We start from the raw sequence: 26,006 nt of genomic DNA on the forward strand, positions 1-26,006 counted from the left end.
TTTCAGAGGAGTCCGGAAGTCCAACAAGGGTTCAACCACATCCTAAGGGACAACATGGGCTAAGCAGAGGTGTCGTGGCCTTATTGGTGCAAGCGCACAAGCCCCTCAAGGCCCACTGGCTTGGTAGAGGTGAAAAGTCCATATTCGTACGAAAGGGAAGAGGAGGACTAGGATTCCACCTCCGGTATTTCCTATTCGCCGCTCGTTGTGAAACCGTGTCGGGGCTTCGCACAAGATCCCCAACGATTGTTTCGGGAGTGGGCCGGCCCGTTTAACTGTTCCAGCTACCCGGTTTTGGGAACCTTCTAGAGGTTCCCACATGTTTTATTCAGTTTTAGGAAACCTCTAGAAGGTTCCCTCAACCGTTTTTTTTTGGTTTCAAAAAATATTTTGGATTTTCAAAAATAGTTCTTCAAATTCGGAAAATGTTTTTTGCTTTTAAAAAAAATGTTCTAGATATTCAAAAAAATTATGGGTTTTCAAAAATTGTTCTAGATTTTCAAAAAGCATTTTGGATTTTCCAAAAATGTTGTAGATTTTTAAAAAATGTTTGACATTTTCAAAAATTGTTCTTCAAAATCTAAAAACATTTTTTGCTTTTTCAAAAACTATTCCCGATTTTTTTTAAAAACTGAATTTTTAGAAGATGTTCTAGGTTTTAAAAAATTGTTCTTCAAGTTTGACTTTTTTCAATATTGTTCTCGATTTAAATTTTTGTTATGGATTTAAAAATGTTTGGAAAACTTTTAGAAAATTGTTCGCGATTCCAAATTTGTTCATGATATTTCAAACTTGTTCTTGGTTTAAAATTTGTTCTCAAGATTCATAAACGTTCGTGCTTTAAAATATTGTCCGCGCTTTGTAATTTGTTCTCCGTTTTAAAAAATGTTCAAAATTGTTTGCGCTTCCAAATTTCTTTGGGGTTTTATAAAATTGTTCTATGTTTCAAAATTTTGTTCTCAAGATTCAAAAAATGTTCGTGCTTCGAAATTTGTTCAGGATTCTGCAAAATTGTTCCCGGTTTCAAAATCAGTTCCTAAGATTCCAAAAAGTCCGTGCTTTTAAAAATTGTTCGCGCTTTCAAAAAAAATAAAATTCGTGCTTCCCAATTCGACGCGACAAGCGGCGCATAGGAAATTCTGGCAGACTGTACACAGCATGCAGAACCGGAACCAACGATCTGGGCCTCCAGATAAAAAACGATCTGGGCCTCCAGGTCGGGCCATAGGTTCGCCCGCCACACCACGGCGTCTAGAACCCACCCGGTCGCCTTTATAAGCGCACGAGACCTCCCCTCAGCAAACCCTCCCTCGCTGCGCCGCCACTCCCGTCCCCAGCAGCCGTCCCATCTCCTCGTTTTCGCCGGAAACAAATTTGCGCATGTTCCTTTTCTTCTTTCGACCAATCTAATGGATTCTTTGTTTGCGTCCGTGTGTGTGTTTCCGTCGCCTCTTCTTTCGGCTGCGAGAGCAAATCCACTCTCGGCGGCCTTGTTCTGGAGGCGCAGATCGACCCCCGTGCAGCAGGGGGCGAGATGCATTATCCCGGCCGCCATCTCCGGCCAGGATCTTCTCCCCTGCAGCGCGCACATATCTTTCCGTGTAGATCGCCGGTTTTTCCCCACGCCCACCTTGCCTTGCCGACGTGACCACGGAGCGTGATGACATGGATTTTTGTCGCCCCAGTCTTAGGATCCGGCTCGCCGGACCTGTGCTGATTGACATATGTTATCTAATCTGATTCCACCGTAAATACCGTTAGCCATCTGGATGTCTCGATCTTTTTTTATATGAAGGGCTCGTGATTTCAACAATTTGTCCGTACCATCTGATGCATCTGATGATCCACATTTGCTAAAGCGTCTCTGAGGCCCTTCGATTCGGTTTTTGTTCTTTTTAACGAAATCCTGTTTCTTGGTCAGGCAACAAATTAGAGTCTCTGATGCGCTGTTTCCCGTAGCGACTTCGGTGCTGTACGTTGCCGAGAGTGAGGCCGGAATAAGTTATCATGTGTGCCCCGTCCCGCGTACGGGGTGCGCATCCACTTGTCCGACAGTTTTATCTCATGTTGATTTTTGTTTCCGAGCTCTTCTTTTTGTGCCGTTCTTTTGCTTTTAGTTAGAGGCCGTTTGCAATAATCATTTAATTCGACTATTTGCGATGAGCAAATGCAGGCATATAGAGATTCTCATTACATTTTCTTTTTCATTCTCTGAACAAAATACAATCAAAACGGGAATATGGATTGAAGCGGTGTAAAACCAAAATGGACAACTAAAATTGGATGTAGTTAACCAGACTCATGATGTAAATGGAGAATGCAAAATCTGTAGCATAAACAAGCTGACAGATCCTACCTACCTATCCGTCGGAGTTTGCTGGGAATTCACAGCACAAAACATAAGTAAACGGTTTTAGGGGTATGGTTCACTCTGAAAGAATTCTAACAGTATTTAAGTTCGTTGCCGGGTTAAGAGATAAATGCATGATAAAGACATCTTTCAGTAATATCATCATGACTTTTCAAATCATATTCGATAGCAATAACAAACCAACTACAACGAGTAGTGAGGTCCTAAGCTAAGCCTTGGCTAAACTGGGAAATTTTAACCAACATGTTTGTTTTTCTTAAAATTGCAAAAGTGAACTATGTATTCCTAGAATGTGTTATGATCCCACTATCCCAGTATGCAAGGGTATGAGGGGAAAACGGGAAAGGTTCGCCGCTGCGGGCTGCGATGGTTTCCCACTCTTGGGCCAGGTAGCGGCTGTTGGGAGTTGTGTGGCGGCCGTGGCGGTTGGCGTTGCTGGGCTGCCAGCAGTTGGGGGCCCAGTAGGTGGTGTAACACTCCCTCCTCTTTGAGACATAGCTTGCCCCCAAGCTGGTGTTGCTTAAGCTCGATGGTGTCCTCTCAAGGTGCAAACTCCACCGGTTGGTTCGTCCAACGCACCAAGATTTGAGGAACTTCCTTGTTCTTTTGCTTGCAAAGATGGCTGGTCAGGATAATCTTTGGGACGGGGCTAGTAGCGGTGACATGTGGCAGTTGTTGTTGTGCTTGCTCTGTGGGTGGGAGTGCTTGGCGTAGCTTACACACATGGAGGACATGATGGGTAGTACTAGCCTGTTGCAAAATCTTGAAGGGGCCGAAGTAGCGGAACACTAATTTCTGGTTGGTGCAAGTTGCCATGAAACGTTGCACATATAATTGAAGCTTCAAAAAAACCCAGTCATCCACAGCGGAAGAGCGATCGGAGCGTCGCTTGTCCGCAAAGTCCTTCATCCGTTGACGTGCCCGCAGCAAGTGTTGACGACGCACAAGTGCCTCCATCTGGACACGGTCTGCCAGCCATTCTAATAGGTCCGTGGATGTGAATGTGACGGGATCCACAATCCTGAAGAATTGTGGTGCATGGTCGTACAACACCTTGAAAGGAGTTGCCCTGAGAGCAGAGTGAGGCAAGGTGTTGACGCACAAGAGGTAGCCAAGTGCTCCATTTGCTTGGGCAGGAGTTGAAAAAACTACATTGATTCACTTGCTCTGTCTGGCCATCCGTCTGCGGGTGTCGGTTCGTACTCGTGCGCAGTTTGATGTGAGTAAGGCGAAACAGTTCTTGCCACAGGGTGCTGGTGAAGATGGTGTCGTGGTCGAAGATGAGCGACTTCGGCAGGCCGTGCAACTTGTAGATGTTGGTGATGAAAATCTACGCCGCTTGGAAGGCTCTGAAGGGATGTGACAAAGAGACAAAATGAGCTTACCGTGAGAACTTGTCGATCAACACTAAAATGGAGTTGGCGGCCGAGGAACGAGGTTGGCCTTTGACAAAATCCATGGAAATCATTTGCCAAGTGGGGGTAGGAATAGGCAGAGGTTCAAATAACCATGGTAACGAATGTGCTCCGGCTTCGCTTGCTTGCAAGTCTCGCAAGAGTCCATGAACAGCTTGACGTGGTGCTTTAGCCCGGGCTAGGTGAACAAACGGCGAACTCGGCGATACGTGGCGTTGGAGTTCGCCGATACGTGGCGTTGGACCCAGAGTGCCCGCCTATGGCGCCCGTGTGAAGAGCATTGAGGACCTGTTTCTGTAAATCCACATTGTCTCCCAGCCAGACCCGCCCATGTTGTTTGATAATTCCATTCTGAAGCTGAAATCTGTTTGTATTGTTAGGCGAAGTAGAAAGCTGGGTGAGCATGCGGTGAGCATGAGGGTCATCTAGGTAGCCTTTTTGAACATCCGCTAACCAAGCAGGCATGGCTATGGTGATAATGGCCAGTTCCCCATGTGCCGGTCCAGGTTGTCGAGATAGAGCATCAGCCGCCTTGTTATCTACCACTCGCTTGTAAACGATGCGGTAACGGAGCCCAAGAAGCTTTGACATAATCTTTTGTTGCCACGGTGTAATCAATCGCTGATCTTCCAGATGGATAAGGTTGCGCTGATCTGTATGAACCACAAACTCGTCGTTCTGAAGATAGGCACGCCAGTGGTCGACTGCCAAGAGGATAGCCAACCCTTCTTTCTCATAGGTGGACAGGAGGCGGTTGCGTGGTCCTAGAGCGCGTCTCAAGAAGCCAACGGGGTGTTTCTCCTGAGAGAGAACAACCCTGATGCCGTAATCGCACACATCAGTTTCCAACTCAAACGGCTTGGTAAATTCGGAACATCAAGGATCGTGCTGTGATGAGAGCGTATTGTAAGGCACGAAAAGAGGCTTCTTCCAACTCTGTCCAACGAAACACCACATTCTTCTTGAGGAGATCAGTGAGAGGAGACAGATGACTGCAAACCTTTGAGAAATTTGCGATAGTAGCCGGCCAACCCTAAGACACAACGATCTGCTTTGACCGTAGCAGGCACTCGCCAATTTTGGATTGCTGCGATATTCCTGTTATCCTTTCGAGTACTGGCACTGCTGATTTCATGGCCCAAGTACAACAGTTTGGGGCTGGCAAAGGTGCACTTGCTATGGTTCAACTTGAGGTTCTGGTCATGGAGCAGCTGAAAAACTTGATGAAATAGGGTATGGTGAGTTTCTTCATCGACATCGTGGACCAGGATGTCATCAGTAAACACCAATACTCCATGTCGAAGCAATGGTGCCATCAGCGTGATCATACTAGTCTTGGGCGTGGGCGGCCCGACTCGCCCGGCCCGAAAGCCCGACATCCGGGCCGGGCTCGGGCTCAGCTTTTTCGCCCGAAAGCCCGGAAATGAGCCCGAACAGGACCTTTATTAGTATTTTATTGAAAATATAGGTATAATATATATTTGAAATATCTCAAAAATCATTATTTTAATCAAAAAAGTGCATTGTTCACATGTTTTGGGTCGGGCTGGGCTCGGGCTTGAGATTTTGCTATCGGGCTTTCCAAAGCCCGGCCCGACAAATGGCCAGGTGTAGTTCATACCGTCCTGGAAGGTGGATGGACCCGAGTCACACCATATGGCATCACTTTGAACTCATAGTGCCCGTGGTGGGTTTTGAAAGCTCTCTTGTGCTCATCCTCGGGTCGCATGCGGATTTGGTGGTAACCGACACACATATCCAAATTGGTGAAGAGACGTGAGCCTGCTAACTCATCCAACAGTTCCTCAATGATCAGAAGAGGGTACCGATTCTTGGTGGTGATGGCGTTGAGATGTCGGCAGTCAATGCAAAACCTCCATGTTAAGTCCTTTTGCACCAGGAGAACTGGAGAGGCTAATGGGCTAGTGCTTGGCTGAATGATGCCCTCAACTAACATGGCCGCCACTTGGCGCTCAACTTCATCCTTTTGAGATGGGCTATGTTTGTATGGGCGAATGTTAACACACCGTGCCCCAGGCACCAGGGGAATGGCGTGGTCGAAAGAGCGTTGCGGAGGCGGCCCGGAGGGTTCTTCAAACAACACCGAGTATTGCTCAACCAAGTCTGTGATAGCTGGCGGAAGAGGAGGTGGACTTGGGTCGGAACTGACAGAACACATCTGCACCACATGCACCACAACAGTGTGTTACAATAGGTCTTGTAATTCAGTTCCAGAGATCATGTGACACTGGGTGACATCCGCTTGAGCCCCTTGGAGATGAACTTGTTTATCTTCATGCTCGAAATCCATGGTTTTCACGAGCCAATGCACATTCATGGGGCTATGGCGAGCCAACTAGTCAATACCCAGGATAACATCATAGTTGCCCAATGGTAGGATTCTGAGATCAGTTGTAAACAGTGTGCCATGGGACTGCCACTGACAAGCCGGAATCTCTTGGTTGCTGTGGAGAACACCCCCATCAGCCGCGGGGACCGTGAGAGCACGACGGGCTGGCTGCACACCGCTGAGATGAGCTGCCAGAGCCTGACTAACGAAGTTGTGCAAGGAGCCAGAGTCAATCAACATGAGAACTTCTCTCCCTGCACCCAGCCATGCAAACGCATGGTAGTAGGTGATTCTACCCCTTCCAGAGCTGCCTTAGACAACACACAACAGTCGGCTTCGTGTGCAGAAACTGTGTTAGCTTCAGATTGCTGCGAAGACAACTCCATCATCTCGAGGAGCTCCTCCACCACGTGAAGCTGAACGGTGGGGGCACGTCGGTGGTTGAGACTCCACCGTTCGTCACAGGTGAAACACAGTCCCTTGGCGCGTCGCTACGCGCGCAACGCCCCCACCTTGTCGTTAGTTACATCAGGGCGTGAACCTTCAGGAGGGGAACACCGATCATCTTGTCGAGGCATGAGCGTGGTACCACCAGGCTTGGTCGGTGGTGGCAGAAAAGCCACGCGTGGGACCGCCTTTGCCCCCAATGAAGATGATACGCCTCAAGTAGGTTTGTAGTCGTGTCGAAGGGCCTCGGCCACCTCTTCCTGCAAACAAGCCAAATCCACAGCAGTATCCATAGTTTGGGGAAGATGCAGAACAATAGCGGCACGAATATCATGGTGTAACCCTTCCATAAACTGAGTAACAAAAAATGCAGGGTCCCAAGAGCTATGGTGTGCTAGGAGGTTATGCATCATCTGCGTTTACTGCTCTGCATATTTAGTAGGCGTGCCTGATTGTTTGAGTCGGTTAAACTGCTGCAACAGATTTTGAAATTCCTCCCTACCAAACTGGGAACAAATCGCTGTTGCGAATTCCCCCACTCCTGATAGTGCAAGTGCGCATGTGACGATTGTAACGAGGACAATGCGCCGTTTATGAAATACATGGCAGCACAGCTGACCCACGTATCTGGTGTGAGAGTACACGCGCGGAAATATGCTTTGCATTTGAGCCATCACGCACGGAGGTTCGCCCCATCGAACAAGGGAAAATCAAAACGAGGCGGTGGTGGCAGCCGGTGATACCCCCGATCCACGAAATACAACTGCTCATCGGAATGGGGAAAGTCATACGTCCCTTGAGCCGGAGGCAACCGCGGGGTGCAGATCTCCCTAGCCGATTTCCCACGTAGGTCATGGTGAACACCGTGGCTAGCGGGCCCATGACTTGCTACACCCTGGGACGGTGCGTCTTGGATGCGAGGGCGTAGCAAGTCCATCGCTTAAGGCAATAGTGGAGGCAGATCAGCCAACCGCAGAGGCGGCGACAGCGGTAGCTCCTTGGCTCGATCCGTCGGCGTCTTCTCCGAGACCTTGCTGATCTGTGCTCGCAAGGTGCTCACCTACGATCGGAGCTGCGGGTGGATGTCGTTGATCTTGGCAGTGAGAGCCGCGATCGCCATGGTGAGATCGGCTAACGCCTTGGCGTGCACCTCCATCGTAGTTGCGTTGCCTCTACACGTCGGGATAATGGACGGAAATCGGCCGACCAGGGTTGGGGAAAAATTTGGGGAAGGGATTTGGTGGATCTGGCGGCACATTTGGTGGTCGGTTGGGTGGATCTGAGGGCTGTGAATACCAATTGTTATGATCCCACTATCTCAATATGCAATTCCACTCGGATTACAAGGTTCTGAGCCGAAGCCTAGGTTCGGAAAGGGAAACAGAGGAGGTTACATAGGAGAAAAGGGGAAAGGTTCGCCGTCGCTGCCAGGGTTTCGTCACTACCTGCCTCCCGCCGGAGGTGGATGGATACTACTTATCCTCTTCGCGTCACAGTATTTTCCCACTCTTGGGCTGGGTAGTGGTTGCTGGGCTTTGGGTGGTGTTGCGGCCGTTCCTGGGCCGTGGCGGTTGGCGTTGCTGGGCTGCCAGCAGTTGGGGGGCCAGTGGGTGGCGTAACGGAATGTGCAAATTTAGTCATGAGAGGAACAATGTGCAAATTAAGTCTGAGCGAATCATAGGGGGCCAAGTGGTGCCAGATGGCCTATGATGCTGTGAAAGCCCGATGCCGACGTTCCACAAGATTCCCCTTCTATACCGTTCTCGTCGCGTGGTTATTTTAATTTGTTGCATCAACATCGCATCATGCGCATCATCTGCATTGCATCGGCATCTCCGTGCCGCCAGTTTTCAAACTTGCATCCGTTGTTAGTTGCCGGTTCGCGTCGTTGTCCGTTCCGAGCCCGATCGCTCACGCACGCGCCCGCGGCACCGTCGTAACCCTGTTTTTCAAAGTGTGCGTTAAACTTTCTCTGATCGGGGTGAAACTTGGCTTGCGGTCGTAATTAGTTATAGCCAGGCCGCCTGTCGAATTTTGCCGCGATCGGAGTCCGTCTGGTACCCGAACGGTCGACCGTAGCGGTACCGTATTCGGTCTACCGTCGGACGTCTGTCGGTGTTTTAAAAATTCGTGCCGCGCTGCCCGTTCTCCCTCTCGTCTCCGGATATCCCCTCTACACGGCTGCGTACCATACCCGTGTTCGGAATCGTCCGAATCCGACCCCGCGGTTGGATCCGGAACGCGATTCCGGTTAATCGAGCCCCTCCTTTCTCTATAAATACCCCCTCCTCCTAATTTTTAGACAGCCATCCCTCTCCACCTCGAAATCCGCGCCCGAAACCCTAGCCGCCATCTCAACCAGCAGCCTCCAGCCTCCTCTCTCCTCCCGCGGGCCCATCTGCGCGCCGCCGCCCGGGCCCGAGCCGCCGCCGCCCACGTTCTGCCTCCCCGAGCTCCCGGGCTCCCCAGTGCCTGCGCCGCCCGAGGCTCTCCCTGCCCGAGCAGGCCCTCGTCGCGCCGCCTCCTGCAAGCCGCCGGCTGCCGCCTGACCAGCATGACGCAGTCCTCCCCGCGCCGTCGGACCGCAGCAGCTCGCCGGAGGCCGCGCCGTTCTCTGCTCTAACCGCCTTGCTCTGCCTCCAACTGCATGGATCGACGGCCACCGTCGGGATAGGAGCCCCTAGCCGGCCGGATCCACAACCCCCCCGTGGCCGATGCGCCTTACCTAATCGCGCCGCCGGCCCCTGGTGCATTGGGACAGCGTAGGACCCCGAGGAGCGCTCGCCCCTTCTTCCGCTCGCGAGCCGCGTCGGTCTTCCCCGATCCGCCGACCGACAGCCTCCAGCGCTGCGGCTGGGCCGCGCCCCCAGGCCCAGCTGGCCCGAGCCAGGCCGAGGCCTCTGCCTCGCTGCACCAGGCCAGCCCAGGGTCCCCAAGCCCCAGGACTCGGCCTCTTCCTCACATCCGGGCCACGGCCTGCTCAGATGAGGCCTCCCCTCGTCTATTTCGTGCCCGCGCGTAGTTTAGTTATACTGGGCCCATACCCGTGTAGCCCATTGGCAATTAGTTTAGTCCGCTAGTTGTTTTTCTTTTTAGGTTATTTTCGGAATTAGTTAAAATTCTAGTAAATAGCCGTATTTTAAAACGCTCGTAGATTCTTAACCGTAAGTCGGATCGCGACATATTGTATATGGTTTTGGCGTAGAATTTCGCGTAGAATACAATTACCAAACTTGCATAATTGTTTGAGGTAGTTTAACGTGCCAAACGCCTAGTTTTGCGTGCTGTTTCAATAGGACGCGCCCCGTATTTAATTTTCGTGCAAGTCCGGACTGCCCGTATGCCGTAGTATAAATGTCCATATTTTAGGAATCATTTTTGCATGTATTTTAGAGCGGTCATTTGTATTTTTGCGTGTAGGGTCTGCCGGTAGTTTATTTTCCCGTGTATAGGTTATTATCTCGCATTTTAGTGGGGCTTTATATTGTGTTGCAACCCCACATATTTTATATGTTTCCGGGATAGAAAAATCCATGTGATTTTTCTGTGCAATTAGTTCTAGCCTTTGAGTAAGTTAGTTCGCGAGATATTTTGTCGTGATGCCCTTTTGTTTAATTCGTAGGATTTATTCCGTGCTTTGTTTAAAGGAGTTGTCAACTAGAGAGTTCATCTTGGATGTTTTGTTTAGCCCCTGTTATTTTTGGTTGCAATAGAAATGCATGTTTAGGTGTTGTTGGCTTGCTCTCAGGTTGCTAGAAATAGTGGTGTTTTAGAGGAGCTGAAATATTTTTCTAAGTCTGGAATCTGTTATATTTTGTTGCTGTCTTGTCTTGTTTGCACCTTGTGAACTGTAGCTCTTTTGAGGTTGGTCCAATGGAGTTAGTTGTACCCCTTGTGTTTCTCTAGCATGCTGTAAATTTTTGTGCCATTTGGAGTCCTGTAGCTATAGATTTTGCTGCTGTCAATATAGCTTCAGGCTGAAAACTGCACTTTCATGAGGTGTTATTTTCACTAAGTCTGAAATAGTGTGTGAGATGCCATTTTGTGTCTTCTTTCCCTAGTGTTCCTTGCTGCCATGCTAGTTGTTGTTAGTTGTTCGTAGTAGTGCTTCTTGCCCTCTTCCGTGCCATGCCTTGCTTGTGCATATCGGAGTTGTGTAGCCGTAGTTGCGGGGCGTAGTAAACGCTATGTAGCTGATTTTGGCAGATTGTAGTCATTTCTTGTTTTGCTCGTAGTTTTTGAATCGTAGCTCCGATTTGATCGTGTCCTACATGAAACTTGCTTAGAAACTCATGTAGTCTCATTTTTTTTTGCTGGTTGTATATTTTGAAGTGCTCGTGACCGTCGTTGCACACATATTGCATTCATGCCATCATATCTTGCGATGCTTGTAACTTTTGATCCGTAGCTCCGTTCGAGATGTTTTTTTATGTGTAGATTGCTTGCCTTGATGCGTAGAATCACGTGAACCTATTTGTTTTGCTGTTTAACAACTAATTAACTGCATTAGTTCAGATCTTGACAGAATTGTAAATTAACATGTGAGGTCGTTTCGGAGGTGCTATATGACATTTCCGGCCTCATTTAAAATAACTAGATAGGTAGTTTACTTACACTTCACCTCTTTCCATGGTTAACCACATTTAATATTGCCGTGTATTTAATCAGGATAGAACTAAATAAATAAACGTGGAGTTTCGTCAATATGCAACTCGTCGCATATTGAACTTCACTTAATGTGTAGTGTTTGATTGTGTGGATTGTCATGCCGTGATGTGTATGTTTTCAACTGCTCATGCATCATATGTGTTGTGCGTCGTGTGGTGAATTTCGTGTGTTGATTTGTGTTTCCGGTTTGCTTCGTCTCGATAGAGTTCCGCAGCGAGCCGGATTGTGAGGACCCGTTCGACTACGTCGGTTCGTCTGCTTCACGGAGGCATTCTTCTTCCAAGAAGGATCTCAGGCAAGATGATCATTTCCCCAGATACCATTACTATCATTGCCATGCTAGTTTTATCGCTTCTATCGATTATGCCGCGTTAACTACCACTTGCTAAATATCAGCCTCTCATCAATGCCATGTTAACCTTCAACCTGTTCGACCTAGCAAACCACTGATTGGCTATGTTACCGCTTGCTTAACCTGTGTTAGCGTTGCTAGTTGCAGGTGCAGTTGCTTCCATGTGAAAACATGGGTTCCTTGTTATATCACCATATTAAATGCTATTTAATATAATGCACCTATATACTTGGTAAAAGGTGGAAGGCTCGGCCTTTCTAGCCTGGTGTTTTGTTCCACCTTTGCCCCCTTAGTTTTCGGCTACCGGTGTTATGTTCCATAAATGAGCGCTCCTAACACGATCGGGGTTGTTATGGGGACCCCCTTGATAATTCGTTTTAGATTAAGACTGGTCTGGCAAGGCCCAACTTTGGTACTACATTTGCCTAATCACCTAATAAAATTGCATAGGGACTTCCCGGGCCCCGAGGATAATTTAATCAACCCCCGGGCCAATGCTCCTCATGAGTGTTGGTCCAAATTGGCAGACTACGGGGCCACCGCGGGGCAACCCGAGGTTTGGTTCTCCTAGTGTGACCCATCCGTCGTGTCCTGAGAACGGGGTACGCGACTCCTATCGCGATCGTCGACACGTCGGGCGGCCTTGATGGATTAGTTTTACCTTTGACGAAATATCTTGTGCATCGGGATTCCGGTGATGCTTTGGGTAATCCCAGAGTTGAGGTTTTCCACTAGGGAATCCGACGAGATCGCGAGCTTCGTGATTGAGGATTTCTATGCGGCTTGTGGTAATTTGTGATGGACTAGTTGGAGCACCCCTGCAGGGTTAAATCTTTCGGAAAGCCGTGCCCACGGTTATGTGGCAACGTGGAAACTTTGTTTAACCTTGGTTCTAGATAACTTGATGTTAACTTAATTAAAATTTGCCAACTGTGTGCGTAACCGTTAATGTCTCCTTCGTGAGCTCCTTCTCCGATCGAGGACACGGTGGGGTTATGTCTGACGTAGGTAGGTGTTCAGGATCATTCATTTGATCATCCGTAGTTCCCGTCCGCTATGCGTAGATCTTCCCCCTCTTATTTCTTCTACTCGTAAGTTTAGCCACCAAATATGTGCTTAGCCGCTGCTGCAACCTCACCACTTAACCATACCTCACCCATTAAGCTTTGTTAGTCTTGATACCTTTGGAAATGAGATTGCTGAGTTCCCGGTGGCTCACAGATTACTACAACACCAGTTGCAGGTACAGGTAAAGGTTACTCGACGTGAGCGCCTTGATTGTTCATTTGGAGTTGCTTCTTCTTCTTCTTCTTCTTCTTCTTCTTCTTCTTCATCGATCTAGGATGGGTTCCAGGCCGGCAGCCTGAGATAGCAAGGATGGACGTCGTTCTTCTTTTGTCGTTTGTTTTCGTCCGTAGTCAGACCCTGCTCTTACTCTTGACGAATATGTAATGTACTGATGTGACTCTAATGTAGCTTGTGGCGAGTGTAAGCCAATTCTATATATCTCTTCTTTTCAGTACATGTACTTGTAACGATATCCATTCTTGCGACACGACGAGATGCGATTCTATCCCTGACGAGGCCCTCGTGCCAAATTGAGGATAGGGTCGCATCTTGGGCGTGACAAGTTGGTATCAGACGAGTACCGACCTAGGAGCCCCCTTGATTGATCGAACTTGGCCGAGTCGAGTCTAGTGGAAAAATACTTTGAGTCTAGTTATATATCGGAGAGTAGGATTCTTTTTCTCCTCTTCTATGCTCTGGTGAGGAATCTTGACGTAATAATTTACTCTACTCCTTTTCTCACTCAAATTTTTTTTAGGATCACGCGGGTATTTTTGGTATCTATATGATGCCGATGTGACGGAGTTCTGCCTTGGTGCCTCCTGTCTGACTTGATTTTCTTCCGGGGAGTTGAGCTCCAGGGGATTCTTGAGCACATCGTTATCATTCAGATTTCTTAGTATCTCAGAACGAAGGATGTCCGTAATTGCTTCAACACTAGTAGTGGCGAGATAACCCCGATGTCCCCAGTACTGGTGCAGATTGTTCGGGAATACTGCCATACTTTGTATCGTTGTGATCACGAGGGTCTGTAGTAGATGAAGGTCCGAGATTCTGGTTGTGTGTTGACGGATGTGATACAGGTGACGGGTTAGTATAGGAGTTGTGTGATATTACTCCTTGTATCCATGTACCAGATTGCATGACCAGATATTTCGGGAATTCAAAGGTGGGAATTCAAGTAGTTGCTTATAGGACAATCTTCCAACAAATGCATGATGTTAGGTTGGGGTTCGACATCTAGTGGATTCGTTTGTTCACGGTCGTCTTACAACGGTACACGTTGTGTCTTAAAGAGTCCTTGTAGCTTGCTACGACTCGGGGACGCTTCGTATGTCGGGTGCACTACCTTGCACTTGATGGCTACTATAAAATCGAGCCCGTGCGATCCTGTCCACGAAAATATCGGACGGAATCTTTCTCATGAGTTTGTTCTGGCTTGTTTCATAAGCCTCACCCTTTGTTTTGTTGGAATGTGGTATTTTGAGTTGCTTCGATGTCAAAGTGGTGATTTCAGATCTTTCCTAAGAGGTGTTCTCATATTTTTATGTGAGAATGCAAATTCTTTTGTTCGTCCAATTGTCATGTCAATTCTTGTCTACCGGAGTTGTCACATCAATTCTTTTCCAACAGGTGTGCTTCTCTTCAGTGAATTCAATCCTCTCTAATTTTTGCAGATCATTCTCTTATCCCATCCGGAGTTCATCTCATCTGTCCCAAGTTGTCTTTGTTTTTTTCCCGCCCTCCCACCCTTTTCTTCAGTGATTCAATTTTTATCCAAGAGTTTTCTTTTCATTGTGCTTCCGCTGTGTGTTCTTCTCTTTTACTCGGTGATTCATTGTGAAGGTTCTCTGGAGATTCGTGTCATATTTGTTCATTCTTGTCATCTTTTCCGGTGAATTTAATTCAGTTGTCCGTGTTCATCTTATCTTTTTTCGTGCTTGTAATTCTTTCCTATGTTGGAGATTCGTTTCAGCCTATCTTGTTTATTCAGTTATCTCTAGTCCATCCGGAGCGTTGAAGATGTCTCAGTAGTTCTTGTTTTTCAATTTTTTTCAATTATTTCGAGGTGCCAACCTCATCTAGTTCTCGTTATACCAGTGCAACATCTCTCCTTATAATCAGTTGTTTCAACGGTGATTTCTTTGAGTGGGCCCATAACCCATAGGTTTTCCCCAGGATCTTGTCTGGCTCTGGTAATCATCCGGAGATCTTTAACTCTTTTCAACTATGACGTAAGTATGAATTTCATCAGTCATATTCCTTCGTCAAGATCAATTGGAATTAATTCTCATATTTGGCTCAACATTGCATTTTTCTTTATTCCGGAGTGTCTCATTATCCTTGGCGCTGTTTCTCGTCATCATTCTCAGTTTGTAATTCGAAGGAGTGTTTCTCTCAATCTTGGTCTATTCTCTTGGATATTCGTCATTTCAGCTTCATGTTATCATCTTGAATTTGTTCCAATCATGAGAATCCATTTCTCGCTATCCGGTGGTTTTCTGAGTTGTTTTCATTCTCGATCCTCCGAAGGCCATCATTTCAGAAGAATCTTCGTTCTCAGCTTTCAGCTTTCATCCTCAATTCTCCTCAATTGTTGTCTCTTCGTTCGTCTCTCGATTATCCGGTGCCTTGTTCAAGTTTTCTGTTAGGTGGTTCATGATCTCTTCATTCTCATGCATCTCCATTAATTCGTGGTGTTCCCATTCGATTGTAAATTCTTACCGGTGCTTCCTTCAATTTTGACTCAAGTGGTGCTTATCTCTCTGTCTCTTCAAGATCATTTCAAGAGGAATAAGTGCTACGCTAAATCCATTGCTTGTCATCAATTAAACTTGATGAAGGATTAGCATAACATAATTCTTATTCTTGTTTCATCAAGTTATCTGAATTCTTCTTCCGGAGTGGCTTTTGGTATCAATTCTTTTCTAGTGTTCTTATCTTTCTTTTCTGGAGTTCCAAGTTTTCTCAAGTATCTCTTTGTGAGGCTTCACCTAAATCTTAGCAAGGTCATAATCTTATTCTTTTCTACCTTATTATCGTTGCATCATTCATTTGTATACGGTGGTCCTTCATGGTGGTTCATCAACGTTTCAATTCATTCTCAAGTCTTCTTCAAGATTCTTGTTGGAGAACCTCAAGTATCCTTTCTCTTGCATTTATATGTGCAATTGTTCTTCCTTTATCCTTTGAGGTGGTATTATAGCACTCTTGTTAGTGTAGGAGCCTCGAAGAGTTTTCCTTTCAAGAATGAGATAATTAAACCCACCGATTCTATGGTGTTGAGATATTTGAACCCATGATTTCTTCATTGAGCTATCTTGGTTTGGATTTCACCTAAAGCTTTTCCTAGGGATTGTACTATCATGGTGCTTGTCTTTAATCTGAGTTCTCAATGCATCCTCTTGGTGTAAGAATTGTTCATATCTTGTTTCTCCCAATCTATCCTTGTTTCTTTTAGTGGTTGGTTGTCACCTCATGTTGGTTGAGATGATCCTCATAGGCCCACTTCTGTCTTGTTCTTCGTTGTTGGTTTTGCAACTACTAAGTTAATTCTCTGTCCAGAGGCTCTTCAATTCTGTTGTGATGATAGTTGTCAATCTTTTTTTTTTCATTCTCTTCTTCCGTATGAGCTAGTTCCTATTCCATTGTTCCGGTGGCATTGTGATGTTGCTCTTTTGGGTCTAGCTTCTTGTTCTATCAAGATCATGGTGTTCCCTTGTTCTAATTAGTTGTTTGTTGTGATTATTGTCTATTTCTCCCACCTTTTCGATTCTTTTGTCCCTTTTTTCCTACCGAAGTACTGCCGAAATTTTCCGTGAATTCTTGCTTCCTTCTCATATCAGTCCTCATCTCTTTGCAACTTTCAAGGATCGTTGGTTTCACTCGTTTATCAAAGAAGCGACTAAATTTTTACCTCTTGTTCTTTCGCATCCTCTTCCCCTTTCATTCTTGGATCTCGGGGCGAGATCCTCTTGTAGTGTAGGAGAGTTGTGACAGCCTGATGCCGACGTTCCAGAAGATTCCCCTTCTATATCGTTCTCGTTGTGTGGTTATTTTAATTTGTTGCATCAACATCGCATCATGTGCATCATCTGCATTGCATCGGCATCTCCGTGCCGCCAGTTTTCAAACTTACATCTGTTGTTAGTTGCCGGTTCGCGTCGTTGTCCGTTCCGAGCCCGACCGCTCACGCACGCGCCCGCGGCACCGTCGTAACCCTTTTTTTCAAAGTGTGCGTTAAACTTTCTCTGATCGGGGTGAAACTTGGCTTGCGGTCGTAATTAGTTATAGCCAGGCCGCCTGTCGAATTTCGTCGTGATCGGAGTCCTTCTGGTACCCGAACGGTCGACCGTAGCAGTACCGTATTCGGTCTACCGTCGGACGTTTGTCGGTGTTTTAAAAATTCGTGTCGCGCCGCCCGTTCTCCCTCTCGTCTTCGGATATCCCCTCTACACGGCCGCGTACCATACCCGCGTTCGGAATCGTCCGAATCCGACCCCGCGGTTGGATCCGGAACGCGATTCCGGTTAACCGAGCCCCTCCTTTCTCTATAAATACCCCCTCCTCCTAATTTTTCGACATCCATCCCTCTCCACCTCAAAATCCGCGCCCGAAACCCTAGCCGCCATCTCAACCAGCAGCCTCCAGCCTCCTCTCTCCTCCCGTGGGCCCGCCCAGGCCCATCTGTGCGCCGCCGCCCGGGCCCGAGCCGCCGCCGCCCACGTTCTGCCTCCCCGAGCTCCCGGGCTCCCCCGTGCCTGCGCCGCCCGAGGCTCTCCCTGCCCGAGCAGGCCCTCGCCGGAGGCCCTCGCCGCGCCGCCTCCTGCAAGCCGCCGGCTGCCGCCTGACCAGCACGCCGCAGTCCTCCCCGCGCCGCCGGACCGCAGCAGCTCGCCGGAGGCTGCACCGTTCTCTGCTCTAACCGCCTTGCTCTGCCTCCCACTGCGTGGATCGACGGCCACCGCCGGGATAGGAGCCCCTCGCCGGCCGGATCCACAACCCCCCGCAGCCGATGCGCCTTACCTCATCGAGCCGCCGGCCCCTGGTGCATCGGGACATCGCAGGACCCCGAGGAGCGCTCGCCCCTTCTTCCGCTCGCGAGCCGCGTCGGTCTTCCCCGATCCGCCGACCGACAGCCTCCAGCGCTGCGGCTGGGCCGCGCCCCCAGGCCCAGCTGGCCCGAGCCAGGCCGAGGCCTCTGCCTCGCTGCACCAGGCTGGCCCAGGGTCCCCAAGCCCCAGGACTCGGCCTCTTCCTCGCATCCGGGCCACGGCCTGCTCAGGTGAGGCCTCCCCTCGTCTATTCCGTGTCCGCGCGTAGTTTAGTTATACTGCGCCCATACCCGTGTAGCCCATTAGCAATTAGTTTAGGCCGCTAGTTGTTTTTCTTTTTAGGTTATTTTCGGAATTAGTTAAAATTCCAGTAAATAGCCGTATTTTAAAACGCTCGTAGATTCTTAACCGTAAGTCGGATCGCGACATATTGTATATGGTTTTGGCGTAGAATTTCACGTAGAATATGATTACCAAACTTGCATAATTGTTTGAGGTAGTTTAACGTGCCAAACGCCTAGTTTTGCGTGCTGTTTCAATAGGACGCGCCCCGTATTTAATTTTCGTGCAAGTCCGGACTGCCCGTATGCCGTAGTATAAATGTCCATGTTTTAGGAATCATTTTTGCATGTATTTTAGAGCGGTCATTTATATTTTTGCGTGTAGGGTGTGCCGGTAGTTTATTTTCCCGTGTATAGGTTATTATCTCGCATTTTAGTGGGGCTTTATATTGTGTTGCAACCCCACATATTTTATATGTTTCCGGGGTAAAAAAATCCATGTGATTTTTCTGTGCAATTAGTTTTAGCCTTTGAGTAAGTTAGTTCGCGAGATATTTTGCCGTAATGCCCTTTTGTTTAATTCGTAGGATTTATTCCGTGCTTTGTTTAAAGGAGTTGTCAACTAGAGAGTTGATCTTGGATGTTTTGTTTAGCCCCTGGTATTTTTGGTTGCAATAGAAATGCATGTTTAGGTGTTGTTGGCTCGCTCTCAAGTTGCTAGAAATAGTGGTGTTTTAGAGGAGCTGAAATATTTCTAAGTCTGGAATCTGTTATATTTTGTTGCTGTCTTGTCTTGCTTGCACCTTGTGAACTGTAGCTCTTTTGAGGTTGGTCCAATAGAGTTAGTTGTACCCCTTGTGTTTCTCTAGCATGATGTAAATTTTCGTGCCATTTGGAGTCCTGTAGCTATAGATTTTGCTGCTGTCAATGTAGCTTCAGGCTGAAAACTGCACTTTCATGAGGTGTTATTTTCACTAAGTCTGAAATAGTGTGTGAGATGCCATTTTGTGTCTTCTTTCCCTAGTGTTCCTTGCTGCCATGTTAGTTGTTGTTAGTTGTTCGTAGTAGTGCTTCTTGCCCTCTTCCGTGCCATGCCTTGCTTGTGCATATCGGAGTTGTGTAGCCGTAGTTGCGGGGCGTAGTAAACGCTATGTGGCTGATTTTGGCAGATTGTAGTCATTTCTTGTTTTGCTCGTAGTTTTTGAACCGTAGCTCCGATTTGATCGTGTCCTACATGAAACTTGCTTAGAAACTCATGTAGTCTCATTTTTTTTGCTGGTTGTATATTTTGAAGTGCTTGTGACCGCCGTTGCATGCATATTGCTTTCATGCCATCATATCTTGCGGTGCTTATAACTTTTGATCTGTAGCTCCGTTGGAGATGTTTTTTATGTGTAGATTGCTTTCCTTGATGCGTAGAATCACGTGAACCTATTTGTTTTGCTGTTTAACAACTAATTAATTGCATTAGTTCAGATCTGGACAGAATTGTAAATTAACATGTGAGGTCGTTTTGGAGGTGCTATATGACATTTCCGACCTCATTTAAAATACCTAGATAGGTAGTTTACTTACGCTTCACCTCTTGCCATGGTTAACCACATTTAATATTGCCGTGTATTTAATCAGGATAGAACTAAATAAATAAACGTGGAGTTTCGTCAATATGCAACTCGTCGCATATTGAACTTCACTTAATGTGTAGTGTTTGATTGTGTGGATTGTCAATATGCAACCTGTGTTAGCGTTGCTAGTTGTAGGTGCAGTTGCTTCCATGTGAAAATATGGGTTCCTTGTTATATCACCATATTAAATGCTATTTAATATAATGCACCTATATACTTGGTAAAAGGTGGAAGGCTCGGCCTTTCTAGCCTGGTGTTTTGTTCCACCTTTGCCCCCTTAGTTTTCGGCTACCGGTGTTATGTTCCATAAATGAGCGCTCCTAACACGATCGGGGTTGTTATGGGGACCCCCTTGATAATTCGTTTTAGATTAAGACTGGTCTGGCAAGGCCCAACTTTGGTACTACATTTGCCTAATCACCGAATAAAATTGCATAGGGACTTCCCGGGCCCCGAGGATAATTTAATCAACCCACGGGCCAGTGCTCCTCATGAGTGTTGGTCCAAATTGGCAGACTACGGGGCCACCGCGGGGCAACCCGAGGTTTGGTTCTCCTAGTGTGACCCATCCGTCGTGTCCTGAGAACGAGGTACGCGACTCCTATCGGGATCGTCGACACGTCGGGCGGCCTTGCTGGATTAGTTTTACCTTTGATGAAATATCTTGTGCATCGGGATTCCGGTGATGCTTTGGGTAATCCCAGAGTTGAGGTTTTCCACTAGGGAATCCGACGAGATCGCGAGCTTCGTGATTGGGGATTTCTATGCGGCTTGTGGTAATTTGTGATGGACTAGTTGGAGCACCCCTGCAGGGTTAAATCTTTCGGAAAGCCGTGCCCACGGTTATGTGGCAACGTGGAAACTTTGTTTAACCCTGGTTCTAGATAACTTGAAGTTAACTTAATTAAAACTTGCCAACTGTGTGCGTAACAGTGACTGTCTCCTTTGTGATCTCCTTCTCCGATCGAGGAGACGGTGGGGTTATGTCTGACGTAGGTAGGTGTTCAGGATCATTCATTTGATCATCCGTAGTTCCCTTCCGCTATGCGTAGATCTTCGCCCCTCTTATTTCTTGTACTCGTAAGTTTAGCCACCAAATATGTGCTTAGCCGCTGCTGCAACCTCACCACTTAACCATACCTCACCCATTAAGATTTACTAGTCTTGATACCTTTGGAAATGAGATTGCTGAGTCCCCTGTGGCTCACAGATTACTACAACACCAGTTGCAGGTACAGATAAAGGTTACTCGACGTGAGCGCGTTGATTGTTCATTTGGAGTTGCTTCTTCTTCTTCTTCATCATCGTTCTAGGATGGGTTCCAGACCGGCAGCCTGGGATAGCAAGGATGGTCGTCGTTCTTCTTTTGTCGTTTGTTTTCGTCCGTAGTCGGACCCTGCTCTTACTCTTGACGAATATGTAATGTACTGATGTGACTCTGATGTAGCTTGTGGCGAGTGTAAGCCAATTCTATATATCTCTTCTTTTCAGTACATGTACTTGTAACGATATCCATTCTTGCGACAGGACGAGATGCACTTCTATCCGTGACGAGGCCCTCGTGCCAAATTGAGGATAGGGTCGCATCTTGGGCGTGACAGATGCCTTGGTCTTTCGTCGAGGAGCTAGAGCTAGGACCCTCCAGCGGTGGCGGGGCTGCGATGGGGATGATGGCACTGTCGTTTTTTGTCGAGGAGCTGGAGCTAGGATCCCGCGACGGTGGTGGGGCTGCGATGGTGATGATGGCGTCATCGTCTTTTGTCGTCCCGAGGTGGCGTCGGGAGCTGACGTTGTTCCCAACTTGCGGTGACCACTAAGTGTCGACATTGGCTGTGGCAGACATTGAATTCGGATGGGCATCTACCATTGTCGTTACTTCCCACACATAGGCATAGAATCCGAGCAAGATTCACCTCATCATAACATAGACGCCAAGAATTTTTGGGAATTAGAAATCCACCGTCCACCCATTCCATATTTTCTATGTATCTCTTTGCGAGGTTGTCGCCTTATGTTTTGTTCTTGTGTTCTTGTTATTTGCCATTGATGTTCCTGTTCTCTCCTTGTTCTTTTGATGTTGATGCATAAAATCTTAGCCTTAGAGACAATTATTTTGATTCACATTGGTTCTCCGAGAAATTTTGTGAATTGTGTGGAGGATCAAGGGGTCAGTCTCCTCATCTAGGCGACTCACTCTTAATTCTTCAGTGATGCAATCATTTGCATGTGAGGTGTGATCCCTCTAAAGAAGTGATGCAATTAACTACCCTTGCACATGGCATAGGTGAGATTGCATAGGTGAGTTGAGTAGAGATGATATAGGCAGGCTCGAATATAATGTCAATGACCCACGTTGAGCTTGGTGGTGAATAAGTGTGTGAATTAGGTTGGAGTATTTAGATCCTAATTTGGGCTTTAGGAGGATGAATATGTGTAGCAAAGGTTAAACTGGTTGCTCCTACATTGTGCTGCTGCTAGGATCATGATTCACATCAATCCAAATCAGAGTTTCTTGTAGTAACCATTTGTCAATTTCCCCCTCCATTTTGAAAGCTTCTTATTTCTCGTAGCACCGAGAACCAAAAAAAAACTTGTTGAATTGTGCAAGTATAGTGATGTTTTTGCAGGTGTGTTCAAATGAATAGTATTTTCCTCTATCACAAAAAAGAATAATATTTTCCCGTTCTCCTCCATGGCCTCATCTCCCATTACGTGATCGCATCACACTATTCATTAGCAGGTGTGAAGCAGGCACTCCTACACTGATAGTATTGCCACCTGATCATGTGAGAAACTTGGCAGCGGTAATTTAACAGGATATGCAATACTGATTAGAGATGGTGTTTTGTACTGTCATGGATATGAATTCTCAAACACTTGCTGATTAGAGATGATGATGAAGATGATGTCGAAGCCCCTCTTGATGGAGATGGTGGAGGCAACGCCTCCCTTGGCTGGTTCCTCCCCCGGGATAGCTTTGGTGGATAGTGTACCTTCTTGTGGCGAGTATATGGTGTCTCCATGTCTCTGATCTAGATCTGTCTTCACTGGGTGAATATAATCGATGAGGCGATGATGACAACACTCCATACAACCATTCATACGATCACGCATAGTCGTTTGGTACGTGGTCTTCTCCTCTGGTTGCCTTGTGACAGCTGTTCCTTTGCCCATTTCGCTTTTTCCTCTTATGGTAGGTGATTATCACCTTAATTGCATGATTATACTGACATTTTCTAAGATTTCTTCCATAAACTAATATTTATCAATTTATGTGAAAAATGACAAAAAGAATTGTTTAAACATGATAAAATTCCACAAATTATATAGAGTAGGCATACAAATACTAGCAAAACAAACACATAATTTGGACTCATTACCCACCATTCCTTGGGAAGTTCCGCTGTGTCTGCGTTAACGAATTCAGTTAGAGCAAGGTTTTATCAACACTACTAGAAACCCCGAGGTACCAACCTATTATTGGATACAAAGATTAAGCACAAGAGATGAACTATGGTTTGGAGATAAGATGGTGCTGGTGAAGATGTTAATGAACATGAAGCCTACCATGATGAGATGAACGACGTTGGTGACCTCCCGTAAGGAAGTTTTCCCCACGGAATCGCTCCGCTAGAGAGCAAAAGTACTCCGCCTCGAGATGACGCCTGGAAGTCCCAAATGCATTCTCTTTATTATTATTTTCAAGGGCAAATGGCTTCATATAGAAGAAGATTCTCAGCAATGGGACTCTGGCCCCACAAGCCACCATGGCGAGCCCTAGGGGTAGGGCGTGGCCTTGGCTTGTGGGCCCACTGAGGGGTCCTCTCATGTACTTAATTTTTCAGTTCTTTTTATATATTACAAAATAAATCTACATAAATTTTTACATCAATTTGAGTTCCGAAGAATTGCTATCTCTGTTGTAGCTTTTTGAGGTTAGAATTACAGTTCTGGCAATCTCCCTGTTTTGATGTATCTTGCATTTTAAGAGGGAAATACTTTAGACTTGCATCATAATATACAGTATAACTTTAAAATAATGTAAATGACAGTAGAAAAATATGATGCAAAATAAACGTATCAACCGCCCCTAGATTATACACCGCTTGTCCTTAAGCAAATTGTCGTTAAAAAAAGACATCTTGTATTTTTAAATAGTGAGGGGTGCAAAACTATGAAAACCCTACCTGCGAAAAGATACGAAAACTCAACAACATCAACGACGTAACAAGGCATGTCTAATCGGTTTTCGTTCTATATTTCTAGGAAATAGCGGTGGCGATATGATCCAATAATGCAGGTTCTTACGACGTGGGTAGAAGATACACCATTCGGCATGAGTGCTGAGACATCTAAAAAACAATGCAAAAAGATGGGTAGAAGTTTTTTTTTGCAGGGTGGGGTAAAAGATACACGAGCAGAGCTATCGGTAGACAGATTTTTCACCCGAAATCTGGATGCACTAGTGGAGAAAGGGGTATTAGAACCGGTTGGTAAGGGCCTTTGGACCCGGATACACATCCGGTGCTACGTATCCGGGACTAAAGGCCCCCCCCCTTTAGCACCGGTCTCTTCCAAACCGGTGCTAAAGGCCTCCACGTGGGCGCCGAAGAGTGCGCGCAGGCGGAGGACCTTTAGAACCGGTTGGTAACACCAACCGGTCCTAATGCTTTTTTTTTCTTTTTTTTCCTTTTCTTTTCAGGGTTTCCGATTCCGTATTTCGGTGTTTCCATGTTCCGTATTTTCAGGGTTTTCGTTTACGTGTTTCCGGTTCCGTATTTCCGTATACGTCTTTCCGATTCCGTGTTTCCGATTCCGTGTGTCCGTGTTCCGTTTTTTACGAACACGGAATCGGAAACACGTAATCGGAAACACGTATCCGGAAACACCGATTCCGTGTTTGCGGTTAAGTGTTTCCGATTCCGTGTTTGCGGTTAAATGTTGATGCACCAAATAAAAGTACATATATACATGTAACACGAAGTACTGGACCGATTATCATTACATAATTTGAAGTTCGTTTCCTATAGCTGTATACTTGCATAGAGAAGGGAGCTGGCTATTGGTTCATAGGATGGAAAAATTCTCCGCCTTCATCTATGACTTGCGTGAGGAGAAATCCTGCCAATTCCTCTGCAACTGCCTTGCAACGTTGGATTGGTCTGAGCATCGCCCGCTTTCGTTGCAGCTTTAAAAGAAGTAGATGAAAACAATTAAGTTATGAACAAAACTAAACATAATTGATGGCAACATAAATAAAGTTGTGAAGATCCGGTTACGTACCTCTAGATTTCTGGAAGTACGGGATTTCTCATTGATAATCCTGTGAATGTACTCGCAAACGTAGTATCCACAATAATCAGTGCCCTGTGGTTGTTGCGGGACGCCCTATATACGAGAACATAATTCAGTCAAATTAATAATAATCAAGAGAATGGTAATGGTATTGAAACCAGGGTACGTAGTACTACTTACTTTGTTAATCTGAAAGTGGAGCTTGTCTGCCCATGTACCGGGTTCTTCCTTGATGAACATTTGCCAAACCCTGGCCGACAAACAAAAATGAATACAAGAGTTAATTATTACTTACTTGATATCAGGAAATGAACGAAAAAGAGGCCGATGAACGAAAGAGGCCGATATATATATACCTTTGAAGCATCTGACGCGCGCTCTTCCATGTGTCAGCGCCCCAGGTTAACGGGTCCCAGACTTCAACTTGTCCTTGATTGATTCTAATGATGAACAATATGAAGTGGGACCTGCGCACGTGTACACACGCAGTCATGCATACTCATCAATTACACTTAACATCAGGTAAGCAAAATGGAATGTGTACAAGACAGTAACACTCACTTGAATCCGTAGGGCCAAAGTATTTCTTTTTTGGTACTTTGTCGCTTCAAAAACCTTAGCAAATCATCCGGTGTATCCTTGTTGAACTTTTCTATTGTCTCTTGATGAAACGAATACGGGTCAATGAACCCAAAGTCCCAGATTCCTGCCAGCCTGCATTCACGAATCTTCATTCTGCATAGTAGCGTACAAAAAGAATGTCTCGTGAGTGATAATTATACGGGCAATGAACGCGAGCTTAACTAAATAATTAAATTACACAAATAAATCACTTACAAACAGTAGCAGCTGACGATAGCTTTGTTGAGGGCACGTTGATTGTACATCTGGAAAAAATCATCGAACCCAACCTCCACACCGTACTCTCCGAAGTAGTGTTGATCCTGAACTGCCGCCATGATACAGTCTCTCTTTTGCCTTGCGGCCTCCAAGTACCAAACATGTAAATTCCATAGTTGGGTTGTTAGAGCACTAGGATTTTTGACCAGAGGGTGCTCGGGCTTATATTTATATACCACA

General features: G+C 46.5%; 1 non-coding gene across 1 annotated transcript; it reads left to right on the plus strand.

Annotated features, from left to right (window-relative positions):
• Nucleotides 1-1,653: 1,653 nt before the first annotated feature.
• Nucleotides 1,654-1,743, plus strand: LOC123424034. Its single transcript, XR_006621525.1, has one exon. It is a non-coding gene; the product is annotated as a small nucleolar RNA U31b (small nucleolar RNA).
• Nucleotides 1,744-26,006: the final 24,263 nt, after the last annotated feature.

Source organism: Hordeum vulgare, chromosome 1H, assembly GCF_904849725.1.
Source record: "Hordeum vulgare subsp. vulgare chromosome 1H, MorexV3_pseudomolecules_assembly, whole genome shotgun sequence".
In the NCBI taxonomy this organism is placed as follows: domain Eukaryota; kingdom Viridiplantae; phylum Streptophyta; class Magnoliopsida; order Poales; family Poaceae; genus Hordeum; species Hordeum vulgare.